The sequence below is a fragment of the Rhodnius prolixus genome, unplaced genomic scaffold (assembly GCF_049639745.1).
Source record: "Rhodnius prolixus isolate KJV_2025 unplaced genomic scaffold, Rpr scaffold_4, whole genome shotgun sequence".
Classification (NCBI taxonomy): Eukaryota; Metazoa; Arthropoda; class Insecta; order Hemiptera; family Reduviidae; genus Rhodnius; species Rhodnius prolixus.
The window spans coordinates 16,993,754-17,013,746 of NW_027411614.1; the positions used below are offsets into that span (position 1 = coordinate 16,993,754).

The window sequence follows — 19,993 nt, forward strand, 5'->3', positions numbered from 1 at the left end:
AATTCTTTCCCTACTTCCGTTCTGTTAATGTATCTACTTTCAAGAAATTAAATTGTCACGGGAGATTTCTTAAGTGTTATTTTTTTCTGTAGAAGTTTGAGGATTATGGCAGATCATTGAACTGTTAAAAATATTTTGGTACAAAAACACTTTGATCGTGAAATTTTATGTAATTCAATTATTGCTCTAATGTTGAGAAATTTAACGTCGAAGGGACTTCATATCCTTATTAAGCTGAGGGGGCTTAAACCAACTGTAAATACTTCGGCTCTAGACCTAAATATATCTGACAATGCTAGTAGATCTGCCTTGGTTCAACCTATTGCAATAACCCTCTTACCCGTACCCCTACCTGTGATCTCTTCTTGCATAAAGTTCTTCAATAAAAAGCTTTCATATAACCACACAGTGCAAAATATGAACTTTTAATCCTAAAAAATTGGCTTTAATTCAGCAAATTTCTAACAAGATGGCATATATGGAGGTACCAATATCGAGATGCCTACCATTCAGCATTCTGAAATTCACAATAATCAGTTTCAAGTGATTATTTCAAGTGAATTAATTCCAAAAAGTTGGTTAGCTGACGAAAATGAAATTGCGCCCTGACGCGAAATTAATAACTATAAAATGTGAAACGGCACTTGCAGAAATGAACGCCTCTCACTTCACCCTATAACGTGGAGCAACCTAGCGGCAAATTATTGCAATAAGAATGGTTGATTTTTTTTTACTACTAACACTTCAGATGACTGAGGTTTTCTTATTTACTTGTTATTTATATTCTAAATTCAATTTCTCTAGCTCAAATATCTTTTGAGGTATTAATTAATCTCTCATCATTTAAATTTTTCACATTCAAGATACTACTATAACTAACAAGTTTTCCGTCAGAAATAAAAAATGTAACGAGGCCTACTAAAAATTATTGTTTAATGGTAAATAAAATAAACAGTAAATTGTGAGAATTACGTCCTCCTATAAAATAAATCTCTTTCAAACGTCTCTTAAAATAATAAATATAAAAAAAATTGACAAATTCTTTTCTTATTATGGCAAATTAATCAATAATCGAAGGTCACTTGTCTCCTGTATTTTCTTTAAAAGAATTAATTCGTATTATATATTTTATCTAATAATTTTAAGGATGCTGAACATTTTTTATTAATCTGAAACTTATTACTCTAATTCAATTTTAAAGTGATGCTAATTTTGATCGTATATATTACACCTTAAAATATTTATTAAATAAAGTACATCGATCCGAACATCAAAAGGACTCCTTCAGGGTTGTTGCCTTTCCCCAACATTATTTAAAATATATGTAGATGTAGCCCTTCGTAAATGGTCCCGCAGCTGTAAACCATTGGGATTAAAGATAAATAATGGCGAATACTTACATAATCTGTTCTTCGCCGATGATCAGGTGGTGATTACTGAGGACTCAGACGACGCTAATTTTATGTGTACTAGACTAGCCCAGGAGTACAAAAAATGGGGCTTAGCTATAAATTTTAAAAAAACTGAGTTCATGAGTACCCAAGGAGGGCTACTAGAAATCGAGGGGAAAAGAATTAAAAATTCAAACTATTTTAGGTATCTGGGTACCATCCTTGAAGTAGATGGCGGCTCTAGAAGAGAAGTGTCATGAAGGATCTCTGAGGGTCGCAGAGCCATAGGGTTGCTTAATCCTCTACTGTGGAGCAGTAACATACTACTGTCAGTTAAAAGGCTGATGTATAAATCCATAGTCGAAAGCGTTGCACTGTACGGTAGTGAAACATGGACTCCAGGAAGTCAAGAGAGAGGGAAATTGTTGGCAACCGAGATGGATTTTTGGAGAAGGTCCGCTCGAAAATCTCGTTTGGAAAAAGTTCGAAATTCTGAGATAAGAAAGACTATGGAAGTAGAGAAGGACATCCTCCAACGAATTACGGAGAAAAGGTTGGAGTGGCTCGGACACGTTTCAAGGATGGAAGAGGAAAGGATTCCAAGAAGAATCATGGAATGGGACCCAGAGAGAAGAAGGAGAAGAGGCAGGCCGAAGCTGTCAAGGCTGAAGATGGCTAAGGAGGATATGGCTGGTTATGGCGTTTCAATAGAGGACGCAAAGAACAAAGAGGTTTGGAGAAGGGAATTAGTTTGGGCGAGGGAATCCTCATTGTGGGGAAAACCCTTAAAAAAAAAGTACATCGATTATGGAGGTGATAAATAGTCAGACCACAAACCTTTTCCTTGGGGAAAAAAATGTCATTTATTGGAACACAAAAATGAAAAGGCAATGGGAGTTTCATTCAAGGAAATAACCAGAATTAAAATACAACTGGCGTGATTTCATCTCTGAACTTGACCAAACGGCAGCTCTTTCTGGAACGCAGTAAAATATTTTGATACACTCTCCAACTCCGCGGATCTCAATTCATAACAACAGTAACAAATCACTCTTCCGCCTTTGACAAATACAGCAACATGGCAGATACTTCGACCACTTGCACAAACAGAACTTCGACTTAGTGACAGAGAACCCACTAACGCAAAGTAACGTAAAGATGGTTAAAACACAACTGACTAAAGCATTCACCTCTTGGGTCTTCAAACTTACTACATCTAAAGAAGTTTTTGGGAGTCATCCGTTCCAGAAGAAATGAAACCAACCTTTAAAAGCTACGGTGGAATTTCAAACATCCTTCTTAAAAATCTTCTCCGCAAAGACGTTGTGCATCTCTTGAACAAAATGCTAACTTTCAGCTGTTTCCATAAGACTTGGAAGTCTTTCAAAGTCATCCTCGGCCACAAATCTGGCAAACCTCTCTCTATTCGTTCCAGCTACCGTCCTAATTCCTTAGTATGTTCCGTTAAAACCAAATCCTTACAAAAATTGTTCTAGCTAGATACTAAAAATATATTGACCCATACAAAATACTAACTAACGAGCTTTATACCATTACTCTATACTGAACATTAACTAACTAGAATAGTAGACGACGCCGGCTCAACTTACATAAAACCTTCGATAACCTGGCAAATTGGACTTCTCTTCCGCCTAGTTCAATGTAACATTCACTTAAGTCTGTCATACACCAAAGCCCTGCCCCTTCAACAAATACTATCCAATAGCAGCGGGCGATCCTCAAGATTCTGTCCAGGGTCTCATCATATTAATCACTAGATGATTTTGGGAGTATTGAGGTGCGGTCAAAATAAATTCAAACACAAATTTTGTTTTATTCCATCAACTTATCGGTAAATCTACGTATTACCATCTTAATTACCATCATAATTCAGTTATAATAATGTAGCTTAAAGTTAAACACCACAAATTTTACACTATCCTGAAGATGGTAATAGATTTACCGAAACGTTGGTGAGATGAAACAAAATTTGTGTTTGAATTTATTGATTGACCACAACTCAATACTCCCAAAATCATCAATTAACAACGGTCGAAGACCAAAACTATCATTAACTATCGTGAAAAATCGGTGCACATACTATCATCCTCACTTTACCAATAAACAAATGGCTAAATACTTCACTTAAAAGAAAATCAAACTAAATCATAACAAAACTAATATTCTCAACATCTTGAGGACATTAGCGTACAAAGAAAATAAAATAAAAATTTGCTGCACGTCACACACCATAGTCTATGAACTATCAGACCCAGAGAGAATGTCAAATTGCAGTGAAAACTAAATTTAGAACATTTTGAAATAATCACAAAACACTTCCTGTTCCACAGTTGCAAACTTTTTCATTATTTTTTTTATTTCCGGCTTCGGCTTTCACCATACAACCAGCGATAAAGTAAAAAAACAATTTAAAACAAAGGCTTTTCCAGTCGATTTAACCTTTTTTTTGAACTTTAATATTGTTTAGTTTATCAAGATGGTCTGTATAGATTGTTTTTAATGAGAATTAGCCACAGAAGAGACAATATTTTTAATTTAATTAATCAAAAATTAAAATTTTTTTGAGCTGTTGTAATATAGGTATAGTATATACATAAAACTACCAACTTCGGAACAGGTGGGGATGTAACTCAGTGGTAGAGTGTCTGCTTCGCATGCTGAAAGTCCTGGGTTCAAATCCCAGCATCTCCAAATTGCGTTATTTTTTTTTTTCTTTTTATAAATCCTATTAACTGCAACCTACATTTTTATTTGTGTTTCATACTCAAAATATTATTATAAATTAATTTAAAATTTTAAAGTTTGTGCTCACGTGCCCACTAATTCATTAAACATTAGTAGTTCGAAGAAATGTTATCAAAATTATTAAAAATATGTAAATATGTAAATGGTGATCACTTAGTTATTATCCGCATTTATTTATTTATTTATTTTTTTGCGCATCAACAGCTCAGGTCATTAGCGCCCGGAGCTTTTTCCAGTGCACTGCCGGCCTCCGGACAGTGTTCTCTCGTTACAGACAACACTGTCCATCACCGGACAGTGAGCTTGTAAGAAGCTCCTAGGAAGAGAAAATCTAAGGGTCAGCTGCTGGATTCGAACCCGGGACCTCCGCGTGGGAGTCCAGTATGCTAACCTCATAGCTAATCCCTTCCCTCTCTGCATTTATTGAAGTAGTAATTAGTGACTAGTTAGTCCAGAATTTAAATTTTTGTATTTACGCCGGAGATACTCGTTCAAAGGTCCCCTGAGTCAGAAAAAAAGTGGTTTTTACAAAATGATCTGCTAATTTACTGAATAAATTAAGTTTTTTATTTTTTCATGAAAATTAAGAGAAAGATGTTTGATTGTTCTCATCAAATTTTCAATATTTAATTTAAAAATGTAATAAAATTGGTTCTTTTCGATTAAAAGAAAACAGAAAACTTACTAATTAAAAACAAACAGATATTTGTGGAATAATACATAAAACTAAGTAATTAAAACTTTTTGTTAATGAAAAATTGCTTATTTTCAGCCACGAGTACTTGCAAGTTATTTCAGTAATTTTATACATTCTCTTAGCTCACTGTAATCTCAAATTAACTATCTGAAATTTGCACCATTTTGGAGGATCTCTGTGAACGAAAAAATGGCTTTTACAAAAACAGTTAGTGTGACTGTAAGACCACCTGTCAGTATGTATTTATCTACCGTTATTCAAATACGAAGGAAAAAAAGGTCACAAAAAAGATGTAATTTAATATGTCGCTTATGTTCTAACAGAGGATGTGATAAATAAAGTTTTGGGTTAGAATCGGTCAACCGAATGTACCACTTAACCGCGTTTTTTTTTTTTTTAAGATTTCCTTAAAGACGGCAACTATTTTTGTTTTTTAAAAAAACTTGGGGTACTAATTTTATGTATGTAGATCTGTAATTTTTAGCTAAAACATTTTACCGATTAAGGCCATCTCTTAGGCCTTTCCCAAAGTAATGCTATTTACCGTACATATATTGTTCTATTTTATCACCCTATTAAAAATAATAAAGTTAAATTGTGAAACTATATTTCAAAATTTAAAGAAAATGGCTGACCAAAAGTACCAATTATTAATTTATTTTATTTTTTAATAATTTTCTCAATAACTTTTATTTGTAACATTGGTAAAGAAAACTTTTATTATTAAGAACATATCTGTGACGGATAGGTAGTAGATTGGGCTAACGTCCAAAGTACCATTACTGTTAATTGCACTGACTTGTTAATCGTATATAATTAATAAGAATTATACTTAGAACTGAATTACCAAATTTAAAAAAAATTAGCTGACAAAGTGCCTCTTTATCGAATAGATTTTTCCAGTATTTAAGGATATTATTCCTATGATTTTATTTAAACATGATAAATTTATTACAAACATATCAATCTAAAATTTATATCAATTCCAAAAACATAAGGAAACCAAGAAAGCTAATTTAGAAGTTATTGTCGATTAAAAAGAAATGATCAAAGAATACGAGTACAACAAAAAGGTTTAAAAAACCATTTGGGAAAACAATGATTGAAGAATTCACTTAAAAGAATAAGAAATCAATTTCAAAAACAACATTTGGGAACCAAGAAAACTAATTTAGAAAACATAGTCGATTCAAATTGAAAAGAGTAAAGATTTAATAATGAATTCTCAAATACATAAAAAATCTCCTTAACAAAAACTTACAGTTTAAAATGTTAAGTATAAGGGTTGATTAAACGCCAAAAAGTACACAAATCAGCGAGTACCCAACTTCATTAATTCATTAACATTTACGTAATTTTACTGCATTAATATTCATTAATATTTTTTAGAATTTATTAGATGTCACAGACCCTTATGCTGGCCATTTTCGTCTACAAAATATATGTTCAAGTAGAACTGTAGATTGACTGTAATATCTAGTTATTTATAATAATCAAACTGTTAATTACAGGTTAAAAAGAAAAACGTTATAAAAAATTAAAAATAACTATGTGTTATTTGTGCTCTCGAATATTTCGGTAAGACGAATTCAAGACAGTAGCCGACTCTAACTTTGTATTTTTCTACTTTAACATGCATGTACGTATATATGATTTATCATAATTATAAGAAAAAAATATTATAAATGAAGTGGCCAGCATAAGGGTCTGTGACATCTAATAAATTCTGAAAAATATTAATGAATGTTAATGCAGTAAAATTACGTAAATATTAATGAATTAATGAAGTTGGGTACTCGCTGATTTGTGTACCTTTTGGCGTTTAATCAACCCTTATACTTAACATTTTAAACTGTAAGTTTTTGTTAAGGAGATTTTTGTACCTTTTGGATAGATTTTCCTTTTTGTCTATTTTGCAAAGTTACATATCTGCTTTACAGATTTTTTTAAATTTGGAATAAGCAATTCTATCATTATAACCTGATAAGGTGTTAAGTAGGAACCGTAACTACCACTGGAGAGATCTTTTTAAAGAATGATTATAGTTGCGGTCCCCCAAACCATGCTCAATAACAATTTTTTTTGAAAAAGCGTTTTGAATAACGTAGGAAGGAATTTGTACGTAAATAGCAAAATTAAACTGCATTTTCAGTACTTCCTTTTAAGAGAAGTAAGAAAAATAAACTGCGATTGCAGTACTTCTAGGCAAAGAGGCAAAGATTTTTAATCGAACGACAATTCATTGATTTAAATCGGTTCACTCATTGATAATTTAAACGATTGCAGTATTTCCCCTTAGTAGGTGCAAGAGCTTGATGGCACTTCACAGCCAAGTAGAGGAGCTTTAACAACTTATTCGAGCTGAATTTTATCAAAATCGGACTAACCGTTATAGAAATATTGGTAATAATAGTTTTAGAAAGGGCCTTACTTGGGTGGGGCAAACTCCCCTCCTTATGAGGCACAGCGTTCAGACTTTTAAAGTGCAAATCTGTACAAAATTTCGATTCGAATGACACTTCATTCATGACAATCGGTTCTCGTGTCGATAATTTGAAACGATTGCTATACTTTCCCTTAACAAGTGTAAGAGCTGATCGCCGCTTTAATGTTACGTAGAGGAGCCCTAACTCTATCATCCTACCAAATGTTTTCAAAATCGGGCCAAGATTTACAGAGTAATTAGTAATAATAATTTTGGAGAGGGCCTTACATAAAGGGGGCTAACTCCTCTCCTATTCGATGTACAGGGTCGAGACCCCCAAAAGGCACATAAAATTCCGAATCGAATGACACCTCATTCATGAAAATCGGTTCGCGGTTTAGGCGCTACGTTGTTTACAAAAAAGGTATCAAGAACAAGAACAAGAAGAACAAGAACATTTTCTGAAAATGTCGTTTTTTCCAGTTTTTGATAACTTTTTTCTCGAAACCTATAAGATCTGGGTTGTTGCAAAAAAATTACAGTTATAAAGGAGGATTTGCCCTATATTATAAAGAAAATTTGGGAATTTTATCTTTTATAGAAAAAGAGAAAAAAATTGTCAAAGTTGGGTGTTTTTCAACGTTACGCTTTTTCGTGCAGTTTTTGACGATCAACCCTTATACAACTGTCCTACCGGACAGTTTTAATAAAAAATAAAATACCAAAAAATACAGTTAAAAGACAGAAAACAATTTAGAGAAACAAAATCGATAATTTAGAACTTATAGTACATTAAAAAAAAAAAAAAAAATTGAAGACTACATTAAATAGGTTCAGAAATCAATTCCAAAAAACAATTTGAGAGAAACCTTGAATGCTAATTTTAATCTTATAGCCGATTAAAGAGAAAAGTTTAAAAAATATATGAAAAAAGTTTAGAAATGAATTCAAAATACAATTTGATAAAACAAATAATGCTCATTTTAAACTAATAGTTAATTAAATAGAAAGATTTAAAAAAAAACATCAAAGAGTTTAGAAATCAGTCATAAAAAAAAAAAAAAAATGGAAACGAAAAATGTAAATTTTAAAATGGTAGTCAATTGAGTATGAAAAGTTTAATGAGTTAATTAAGAAAGTTTAGTAAAAAAGAGAACAATTTAGGGAAATGAAGGATGCTAATATTGGATTTAAATTAAAGAATACAGCAACAAAAATTTAAAAACTGTTCCAAAAAACAATTAGGTAAACAAAGAACTATTTTAAAAAGTTGATTTTAACTTATAGTCTATTATTCGAAAATGTTAAAGAATACACCAAAAAGGTTTAGGAATCAATTTAAATACTTTTTGAAGCTTTCAAAACTTAAGAATTAACCAACACTGAACGCAGTCAAGAAATAGCGCTAATTTGTAAGTAATAATTTAATGATAACATGCCATTTCCATGCAAGAGTAATAAAAATATATAAATTAAATAATTGATAAAAAAAGTCTTACCTTGTTTATTAAATAATATAAAAGTCCATCAGCATCTCAGTAGATCACCAGTCCAATAGCACTTGACACTATTTAAAATAATTCATAACATTATTTGCACTAAAACTGTATATAACGCACTATTTATAGCATTAACACTATTTGTAACTTCACTTTAACACGCATTTAATATTCACTTAAAAAAATCGCGTTAATAAAGAGACACCACTAACGAGTTAAAGATGGCCACCGGTAAACTGGCCAGGCAGATCAGCTGGTAAAGGAAGGTTATCTAAGCAGTGTGAGCAACTTCTTTTTTTTTTATTTATTTGAATTGATTTAGTATCAAAAATAATAAAATGAAATTAGTGTATGTAAAATTAGGAATTTTATTTCATCGATTTATTTTAAAGTCTACTTTAAAACATCAAAATAGATTTAATTAAGTCAATGCAAATTAAGAAAAATTTGTTGTGAATTGTACACTTTATTTTGATAGATTGTGTAAATAAAGAAAACAAAATCAAAAGTTGGTCGCTCTGCTTAGGTAACCTTCATTTACCAGCTGATCTGGCTGGCCAGTTACCGGTGGTTATTTTTATTTTAATCAATTATAAGTTAAAACATTTTAACGAAAACATAATAATGTTGGTGAGTATATTCCCAGTTTTAAAAACAGAGAAGAAAGACTTCTCTCTTTTTTGTTAATACTTTAGAGTCCATTAAAAACGATTACAGAGAAATACTGTTCCTTTATATATAAAATAATTTAAGAGTATCCATATTATTTAAGAGGGGTGAATTCAAATGTAATAACATAAATATTATCGATACGTTCGCAGGTTTATTTTTACCAACGTATACAGTTATGCAATATTGTTATTATATGTAGCCTTTGCACCCTTTATGTGTACATAAGGTACATGAGTGTTGATAATACCTTAAGTAATAGAAAGGACATATATTTGTAATGTAACATATGTAATATTGTCCGTGTACCCAATGTTAGTGGATATCCCGCGGTGTTCACAATTACAAAATGATCGTTGACAAAGCTATTTCCTCCCCTCCGTAGATGCAGACTTTATACGTGTAAGAACATAAGAGGATAACAACCTTATGAAGTAGCATATAATATGTTCTAACTGGTGCTGAATTGATTGGGGGCCGGAAATAGAGTATAATAAATAATATGTTTTGAATTTAGATTCTGAACTTCTATAATGAATGAGCTTTTAATGGTCCAATTAGTTTTGCTGACTAAAGTATTCAAATTTAAACATCTGTCTGCTTTGTACAAAGTTTTAGAACTAATTATCTACATTTACTTTAAGCGTTTATAAAGACGGAAAACTTGCCTCAAAGTCGTGCCAATAAATACTAAATTATCTAATTACTTGAAAAATCAGAAAAGTTACCATTTCGGCTACTATATTTTCTCCATATTTGGAAATCTAGAAATGCATCAAGATGGTTGTTGGAACAATACACCTTATTGACGTGCTATTTTAAGGCTCATTTTTAAAATTGCAGTTTCTTGAGTTCAATCAATTAATCTTGGAAAATATTTGAAATAAAAGTCATAAGAAACCAGATGAAACCGTTTAAGCTTATCCATCCATTATTAACGAACTGTTTCTCCAGTCACGTTATGCATTATTAATTAGTCATTAGGTATTATGTTTTTTTTTTAAAATACATATTCTAATACACAAAATTTTAAATTTCGATTTTTAACGAGGAACATCCATTTATTCGTTGTCGGAGAAAAAATATACCATTATTAGCGACAGCCAGAGTGCGTTGTGTAAATTATCACATATACACAACCAGTCTGCAGGAATGAATCATATTATCGCAGAGATTGTAGAAATTATAGCCATTTTTAAAGAGAAGGGAGTCTGCATTAATTTTTTGTGGGTAAGGGGTCATTGTGGTATAAAAGAGAATGAAATTGTTGACAAACTTGCAAAGGAAGCCACCATTAGTGGGGAAATGGCTAATTATAAATTACCACACACCGATATCAAGTGTATAATTGCAAAAGCAGCACTACAAAAATGGCAGACAGATTACAATAATGGTGATAAAGGGATATTCTATAAAACTGGCAGATCAGTTACCTAGACAACCATGGTTTAAGGGAACTGTCACTAATAAATGGGTTGTTACGACAATAAGCAGGCTGCGAGCTAACCACGCAGTGTGCGGATCGTACCTATACAGGATCAACAAAAGGTCCTCTCCTCTTTGCGTAGATTGCAATGAGGAGGAGGATTTCAAACATATAATAATGATATGTCCACGTTATGTGGTAGAAAGGAAACGAATGTTTGACGACATATACACAGGTATTTAGATGTACCATTTCGCTACGAAGACATAATATTCTTCACCAACATCTATGTGCTTAAATCTGTAGCAGAGCTAGTAAAGAAATATAAATGTATTTAAAAGTTGTCGAATGAATGCAAGAAAATGATTACAGAAGGATTACGTGATTTTAATTTCGGTTAAGCTATAAGGATGGCAGGAATATAGAGTACTGATCCATCCATTAGCTGTAGTTTATGTAAATAGTTGTATGTAGTAGAGGGATGAATGTGTGAAGCGAATGTATTTATAAGTAAGAATGGAGAGTGAGTGATATTCTAGTGATAAGCACCTAGACGATGCTGGCTGTATGGCGAAAGCCAATGCCAAAAAACAAAAAGAAATCCATTTTTCAGTTTTTGTTTATGGCAATCTACCTGTCTCTCAATCAGTGAAGAGTGGATTAAGCAAAACTCAAAATCAATAAAATCGTTGGAAATTAGATATCTAATTAAAGTGTCAATCCAACCATAGGCCGAAATCAGCCAATCGAAAATAGCTGATTAGACTATTAGATTAGAAAGAAATGATTAGACATTACTTTGATATCCCATTTCAGAGAATATTATGTACTTATATAATACATTTATAATACATATGAGTCAGTCCAGCGTTGAATGAGACTGAGACATAAGTGAAGTCAAAATCTCTACACCAAACTGATAATTGTATTCTGATGATGCATGAAAGTAAAAAAAAAACAAACTGGTTTGGAATAAAATAAAAAGATACGTGCTACGATTGATAAAATCAATAACACAATTGCTATTTTGGCTAATTTTGAAATCTTAAGTAGCGACCAAATGGTACCAAAACGGTATACTAATTTTGATCTCTCTAAGACTTCTTTCTGACATATTCTTTCCATTTCCCAAACCCCATGCTCAAAAACACTTTGTCACCATAATCCAGGATACTGTATTTTACGTGCAAACATAATTTGAAAATGTAGTCCTTTTACAAAATAAGGATGATCATTTTTTTTTAGATAATAAAATACCTGTACAGGAAATAATATTAATAACTAGTTATCCAGTTTAATTAAGTGAAATGCAATGTGATTAATTAATAGAATATTGGGACGCACATTGTGCTGGCGAGCGAGCCATTTGAATCGTATCTTAACCTTCAACTAGATGTAAATAGAACTGATTATGTCGGCTGTGCAGCTCTTTTGTTTAGAAAACGAGTTGAATCGCTCTAGGCACCACACTTAACTTGCTATTCCTTACCCCCGGACGTCCTTCCACCAGACCTTACAGCTGTTCCGCTCACTGTGCTGACTTAATCACAACAGGCCACACTGTCTCATCATCTGACCTATTATTTGCCTAGCTGTAACTTCCCTTTGACCTATAAACAGTTTAAGCTTATCCTATCCATTATTAACGAACTGTTTCTCCAGTCACTGTTCTCTTTTCCAGCAGTTCGATGTCATCTCTTTAAACAGCAAGCACCCTGTACTTCTAGTTCTTTTTTTTTTTTGTTCTACTTTTGCATAAAAGAAATAATGCCATCAGATTATATTTTATGCATTATTAAAGTGGTTACATGTTGGTTAGGAGAGTTTTATTCAATTTGAAGATTAGCATACCAAGTAACAAACAACTGTCACTGAGATATTAAATAATGTATATGGCTCTAATTATTTAAGATAGAGATAACTTCATTATCTAGTTAGTGAAAATGCTCTTTCCTTGGTTTTGATGATCATTCCAAGTAAAGTCCACTATTATATAAATTCTCTTTCATTAGTCTACTCGTTAAACTTATTTTCTGTTGGTTACTTTTCCGAAACATATTTTATGGTTGTTCATTTGAACATCAAGTACTGATGCTTTCTTTTTTATTGAAAGGTTCCTCGGTCCATAACTGCCATTAACGTCACACCTTGTGATACCATCTTCTGATCCGTATTTTCAGAGACCACCTCCCAAAATCCTGTAGCCATCTTTGCTAAAGGCGACCTCTCCTCTTAGGGTACTTCCAGGCTAGTTTGGCCATCCAAGAAGTTAATGCTAAGTGGTCACGAGGTTTCGCGATATAATTTGCCTCCATAATCAACTCTCCAGCGGACATGGAGGATGCATTTTGTCACCATCCTGCCATTTTTTTTTTCTTTGCTAGAAAGTTATCAAATATTTTCCCTGTTGGTTTTTTCGACCGTTGTTGATAGATGAATTTTGGTGAATATCGAGGTGCGGTCTTGAATAAAAACAACTTTTTTGCTTTATACCAACGTTTCGGCAATTTTTACTACCTTCTTCAGGGTCTGTACAAAAAAAAAGTTTGTGAAGTTCAATGTAGAGCTACGAGTATATCATCGTAACTGTAGAACAGTAGAGCAGTATGATGATATAGCTCTACATTAAACTTCACAAACTTTTTGTATATTACCCTGAAGAAGGTAGTAAAAATTACCGAAACGTTGGTATAAAGCAAAAAAGTTGTTTTTATTCAAGACCGCACCTCGATATTCCCCAAAAATCATTTTCCCTGTTATTACTAACTCTTTGCACTTACTAAATGCAGGTCCGCCACTTCGTCCAGCCAAGTAAGTTATTAAAAATTTCACTCTTCTATCTATTAGTTGGTGCTTAGTTTTAGTTTAATATTATCCATTTTCAAAACAGTTTTTCTTTCTTAGGCCTGTTATTTAGTTTCTTTCATTAAACTATTCGGTGAAGAAAAATCCACTAAAAATATTGTTGTATGGGATTATAATCAGTATTGTGGCTCCGAATATTTTTGGCGATGAATAGGAAAGAGCTCCCAAGATAGACCGCGATGTTGATTCGAAATAGAAATCTAGTCCTATTCCCATTTATTGTGGTTCAGTCAGATTAAAATAAGTAGTTTTTGTTTTTGTTAAATCAGTTTTTCAGTTACCACTTTCATAATGTGGTGCCCTTAAAAAATTTAAATGACTTTTTATTATAGACTTCATACGAACATAAATAATAATAATAAAATGAATGAGGGAAGGGATTAGCTATGTGGTTAACATTCTGGACTCCCACGCGGAGGTCCCGGGTTCGAATCCAGCAGCTGACCCTTAGATTTTCTCTTCCTAGGAGCTTCTTACAGCTCACTGTCCGGTGATGGACAGTGTTGTCTGTAACGAGAGAACACTGTCAGGAGGCCGGCAGTGCACTGAAAAAAGCTCCGGACGCCAATAACCTTAGATGTTGACGCGCCTTAAATCATATATTTAAAAAAAATAAAATGAATGATTACCTACTGCTAAAAGACTGTATTTTGACAAATATATCTATACAGTTATAAAGAACTACCCTTTTGTAAGATTCATGTTGATTTCTAGATAGCGAACTGCGTTCGTCGTGAACCTGGTCCTGCATAGTCTACACACTTGAAGGTTTACGAGTAGTACAGCAAACTGCTCATCTATCTACTGCTGTTTCAGCGTTCATTGATCTCGTATAAATTGAAAAAAGTTACGCCCACTTTTGGGTGGCGATTTCGGTCACTATAACTTCGGAAGGAATATTAGTAGTGTGTAAATAGCAAACTTATGTTCCGTCTGAGTTTTTTCGAAGAAAAAACACTTTTGTTTTTGTGTTACGGTGATCTCAAGCAACCAAAATTTGGTTAAGATCGGCAACACTTTATGGTAAAAGAATATAAAATACTATTGCTCAGAATAAATACTTTGCTACAACTCCTTTATTCCAGGTTTTTGTAGAGGTTTTCAAAGGATTACAGGTAGTTTAGTTGAAATGATGGGAAAATGTACCTTAACACAGGTATGAAAGCCCTAAAACTGCATCCTATTCATTACATTTGTGGTAAACAGCCCTTTAGGTTTTGTTGTCAAGATTTTTCATTTACCTTATAACCCACAAAAATAGTAATCCTATTTTTGGAAGTATCAATTGATAACCCAATTGTAAACAAACTTTTCTTTATTCTAGGACTGTGGGAATTTTTACCATTACGCAATCTCAACTATTGATCTTTTCAAAGTTAGGTCAGATTTGGCAGATTTTTCTGTGTATTTATATTCAAAACTTTGGCTTTTGTGGGGGAAAAAAATTGTATTTTGCGATTGAAAAATTCTAAAAGCTAATTAAATTAGAGACATTTATTAATTGCTACGTTTTCAATCTTCATGTAGTGAACATTTGGGCTTAACATTATATGAGTACCGAGTACCCCTTTGTTAAAGTTTAGCCTTTTGTGGTTCATTAAGAAATAAAGACATCTTCCCAAATTTTAAACACAAGTATAAACAAATTTATTTAAAAATGAGTAAGTGGCATTTTGGAAGCTATCAGTGACGAATCTTCACAATTCATTCTTTAGTTTCCTAATTAATAGAAGGTGGAAGGTTTCCAACAGATTTGAATCGATGTCGATTATTGTATTTAATGCTAATATACCAAGTGAGGGTGTGTTGTTTACTCAATATAACTTATGTAAATTAATAACTTCATTTTTTTTTTTTACAAGCCCCATATATTAACGAGAATATTCTATATATCTGTTATAGCGTACATTCCTTAAACCACACTCATGACAGGTGTTTTTATATTTGACCTAAAGAAGTGTTCGTTTTTTTATTCAATGAATAAAGAATTTGTTTTTTCTTTAAATCTAAATATGGAAATGAGTTATAACTGCCCGCTGTGTAAGTAATCACCTCTACTTACAATTATTATCGTTCCACATATTATATTACGTAAACCAAATCGAAAATAAGCTGTAAGAAAGATTTGTAGTTTGGAATGGCGTATTGTATTATAGATTTTAAGTTTTCATCAACACATAATTCTGAACTCTTAATTGTGCATAAGTGGAAACCTTTCTGCATCGTCATATTGTTGGTAGCAAAGTGCACTGAGAAGCTCGCTGCAGTTGCAAACGCACTTAGTCCCTGTCAATTTTTATAAATAAAACTAGTGATATTATTTTAGCGCTTTTTAAATATAGTGCTTCTTTGCTTATTATCGTAGATTCTTTGAGTATAATTATTGTTAACTATGGATAATCGCCAATATTTTTTATTTATTCAAAAATCGGTTACGTCAGCTCTTTTCAGATCTAGTTACTTTTGAATATTTGAATATAGTATCTAGTTTTTTTTTTAATTTATTTGAAATTTACAATCTGTATACATTGTATACAATAAGTAAATGAGAAGAGTCTGATGAACTAGTGCGGGAGGAGAGCAGGAGGAGAGAAACTACCCACCGGTAGAGTGCTACCTCACATTCTCCTCTCTCCTATAGAGAGTGCTCTATAGGAGAGAGGAGAATGTGAGGAGGAGAATACGAGGAGGAGAGAGGAGAGATAGGAGAATAATGGCGTTTAGGCCTTCAGTCGCGGGGCCACTGCGATTCAGTCTGCGAGGAGTATTAGGGATGTCAGAGGAAGCGAGAGACAGTACAACAAGATTAGAGCTAGTTGAGAGAGTAGTATGGAATTTTTGGTATTTAGTCTTGGCGAGTTGGTGTACGAAGGGGATGTTCAGGTCGTGGTGAAGAGTGAGGTTAGTCACGTAGAAAGAAGCGTCAAATATCTGTCGGAGTAGTTTTGACTGAAATTTCTGTACTGTCCGTATGTTTGTAGGTTTGGCTGAAACCCACAGCTCTAGTCCTGTAAATCCACATAGGTTTGAGGATAGTTCTTTATGTTCAGCGTTTGAGTTCAATAGGTAATTTGGTGCGTCGTCCAAGTAGTCTGTAAAGCAGTTTCGCACATTTAGTCATTGCTTGTCTTTTAACTCTAGTATGTGGGTTCCACGTGAGTCGTTTGTCTATGTAGAGCCCAAGGTGGCGCACCAGATCTCTGTACAAGGAAGAGGATTGCTGTTGAAGAGGACAGGTGGACAGGAGCCCCGCCGGAGAGTAAACGTGGCATGCTGGCATTTCTGTGGGTTCATTTTAATTCGCCACTTCTTTGCCCAAGGAGATTGCTGAATAGTAAGGCAAGAATTCTTCTTGAATTTCTCTGCGTCTGAAGAGGAGGTTTTTACCGCCTTTTCACACTTTTTCTTTCCCTGAATCTGTAGGTTTTTTTTTTTTTTTTTGGCATTGGCTTCCGCCATACAGCCAGCATCGTCTAGGTGCTTATCACTAGAATATCACTCACTCTCCATTCTTACCTACAAATACATTCGCTTCACACATTCATCATTCTACTATATACTGCTATTTACATAAACTACTGCTAATGAATGGAGCAGCACGCTGTGCTCCTGCCATCCTTATAGCTTAACCGAAATTAAAATCACGTAATCCTTCTCTAAGCATTTTCTTCCATTCATTCTAATTCGGCTATAGCTTTTAAATACATTCATATTTCATTGCTAGCTCTGCTATCGACTTAAGCACATAAATGTTGGTGGAGAATATAATGTATTCGTAGCGAAATGGTGCATCTAAATACCTGTATATATCGTCAAACATTCGTTTCCTTTCTACCACATAACGTGGACATATCATTATTACATGTTTGAGATCCTCCTCCTCATTGCAATCTACGCAAAGAGGAGAGGACCTTTTGTTGATCCTGTGTAGATACGATCCGCACACCTCGTGGTTCGCTCTCAGCCTGCTTATTGTCGTAACAACCCATTTATTAGTGACAGTTCCCTTAAACCATGGTTGTCTAGGTAACTGATCTGCCATAGTTTTATAGAATCTACCTTTATCACCATTACTGTAATCTTCAGCCGGAAGTAAGCTGAAAAATTAATTAATATGGTCCCACTTTCCCAGAGCAAATTTAAGCTCTTGTTTCACTCAGATATGTTTTAGGAAATGTACTGCCATCTTTGTAGTGCTGCTTTTGCAATTATACCCTTGATATCGGTGTGTGGTAATTTATAATTAGCCATTTCCCCACTATTGGTGGCTTCCTTTGCAAGTGTATCAACAATTTCATTCTCTTTTATGTGTTTGAGGATAATAATAAAAATTGGTTTAGAACTCCGTTAGTAAAATTAAAGTTTTTTTATAATTTTCGCAGCACACTTTTTGACTTTTTTAAAAATAAAAATATGATTTTTAAATTCAGATTTCTTGGTTATGGAGTCCTTTTTCTATGAGACTAAAAAATGAAGATATGAACTCGCTAACGTTAGAAAAAGAGGGTAACTTTTAAGCAGTTCTTTCTTAACATCACATGAAATTTGAACCTCGATTATTTTTTTATACCACTCTATCCGAATGCTGCAGATTAGACCCACCTAAGCCGGAAGTAAGCTGAAAAATTAATTAATATGGTCCCACTTTCCCAGAGCAAATTTAAGCTCTTGTTTCACTCAGATATGTTTTAGGAAATGTACGTTATGTTATTTTTTTATTTTGGTCAATGTATTCGTAAATAAATTACACGATATTTATTATGGTATCACTGGCGACACTTCCTGCTTATGTGTCCTTTCGATGACAAAGTTCAATTAAAAAGAAAAATATATTTGTCAGACAAAACCGAAATAAATTTAACTTGAAATTAAAAGCAAATTAAAATTTGGCATTGCTTTATGTGTTCTTTATTTTATATACAATTTTTAATGATGTTTAAAAAAAAACGTTTCCATAGATAAGTGAGTAATAAGCTGTGTAATAATTATTGGCATTAAGATATTCCCTCCGGATTCAGTTTGCGCTGCTAAATTAATTAACAGTCGTTACCAAATAGAGGTTAATTGTACATGCAAGGTTTTCCTTTATTATTATTTCAGCCTCAAGAAATAAACTTAATTGCAAACAATTAAGTAAGATTTTTATTCTCTCCTTGTCTTGCGATAGTGTTGTTTTTCGATCTATAGTTCTCATTTGATATACCACACACACGTTTTGAACTGTTCTGACAATGAAACATTGGTTTATTATAAATTTTTTGCAGATGCTTGTCAAAATTACAGTACGTATACATTTGATTTATTCTGCAATACCCCAAAATGCGATCTTTAAGTAGATCTAATGTGCCTTTCATCGCACCAGCTGAAACCCAGAAGCAGTCCTGCTAATGAAACAAATTAGGCAGACAAATCAGGCCAGTTCGAGTAACAGAATCCGGAGCCAACAGCAAATTACAAAGGAGGCTTTGTTTTCGACCACCAATAGATTGGGAACAGTGGAGAGCAGCAGCCTGGGATGTAACTACAAACATATATGTGTATAATGGCAAAGGAGGTGGCATTAGCCATACCACTTCGATTAAGAACCCTTAATACATTTTATTAACCCTCAACTGGTATCGTCGGGTCAAATTTGACCCGCGCGTTTTTTTTTTTTGTGTGGCCATTTTGTAGGAATTAACTATAAACATCTCCCCTTCTCTGAATTCTCCTCTTTCATCCTCACCAACAATCGACCATACAAATCAGTCGTTCTTGAGCAGTGCAAGTAAATAAAATATAGGTTTTGGGTCAAATTTGACCCGACAATACCACTTACGTTATAACTTTTTTTCTTAATATTTTTTATTTTTATGTTTTGGAGTTTGTCTTCTGTTCTATTTTTTAATATTATTCTATAATATTAAATATTATATAGTAAATATTACATAATATTTAATATTATTGCTGATAACTGGTTCTCTTCAGTTAAGCTGGTCCATGAATTAGAGCAAAATTTGTCTTACTCGGGGACATTACGAAAAAAATAAACAAAAATCCTCTCTTATATAATTCTTTTCTTTTCTTGGAATGAACTTCTAACTTTAAGAAAATAACGTTTTTCAGTAAATATTATTTTTTGTTCTTCTTTTTTTGTAACTTCAAAAAAAAATGCAACTTTTGCAAATTTTAACTTTTTTTTTGTTTTTCTTAATCTTATGAAACCAATTTAACAAAATATTCATCATTTTCGTTTGCTAAATAAATTTTCTAAGA

General features: G+C 32.9%; 1 long non-coding RNA gene and 1 other non-coding gene across 2 annotated transcripts in view; one reads left to right on the forward strand and one right to left on the reverse strand.

The window, feature by feature from the left end:
- LOC141455376 (uncharacterized) overlaps positions 1–8,998 on the reverse strand; it is a 70,313-nt gene extending 61,315 nt beyond the window's left edge. The window contains exon 1 of the long non-coding RNA XR_012459235.1: positions 8,779–8,998. This is a non-coding gene — a long non-coding RNA (uncharacterized lncRNA). The remainder of the gene's footprint in view (positions 1–8,778) is intronic.
- Positions 4,032–4,103, forward strand: TRNAA-CGC (transfer RNA alanine (anticodon CGC)). The gene has a single exon. It is a non-coding gene; the product is annotated as a tRNA-Ala (tRNA).
- Positions 8,999–19,993: the final 10,995 nt, after the last annotated feature.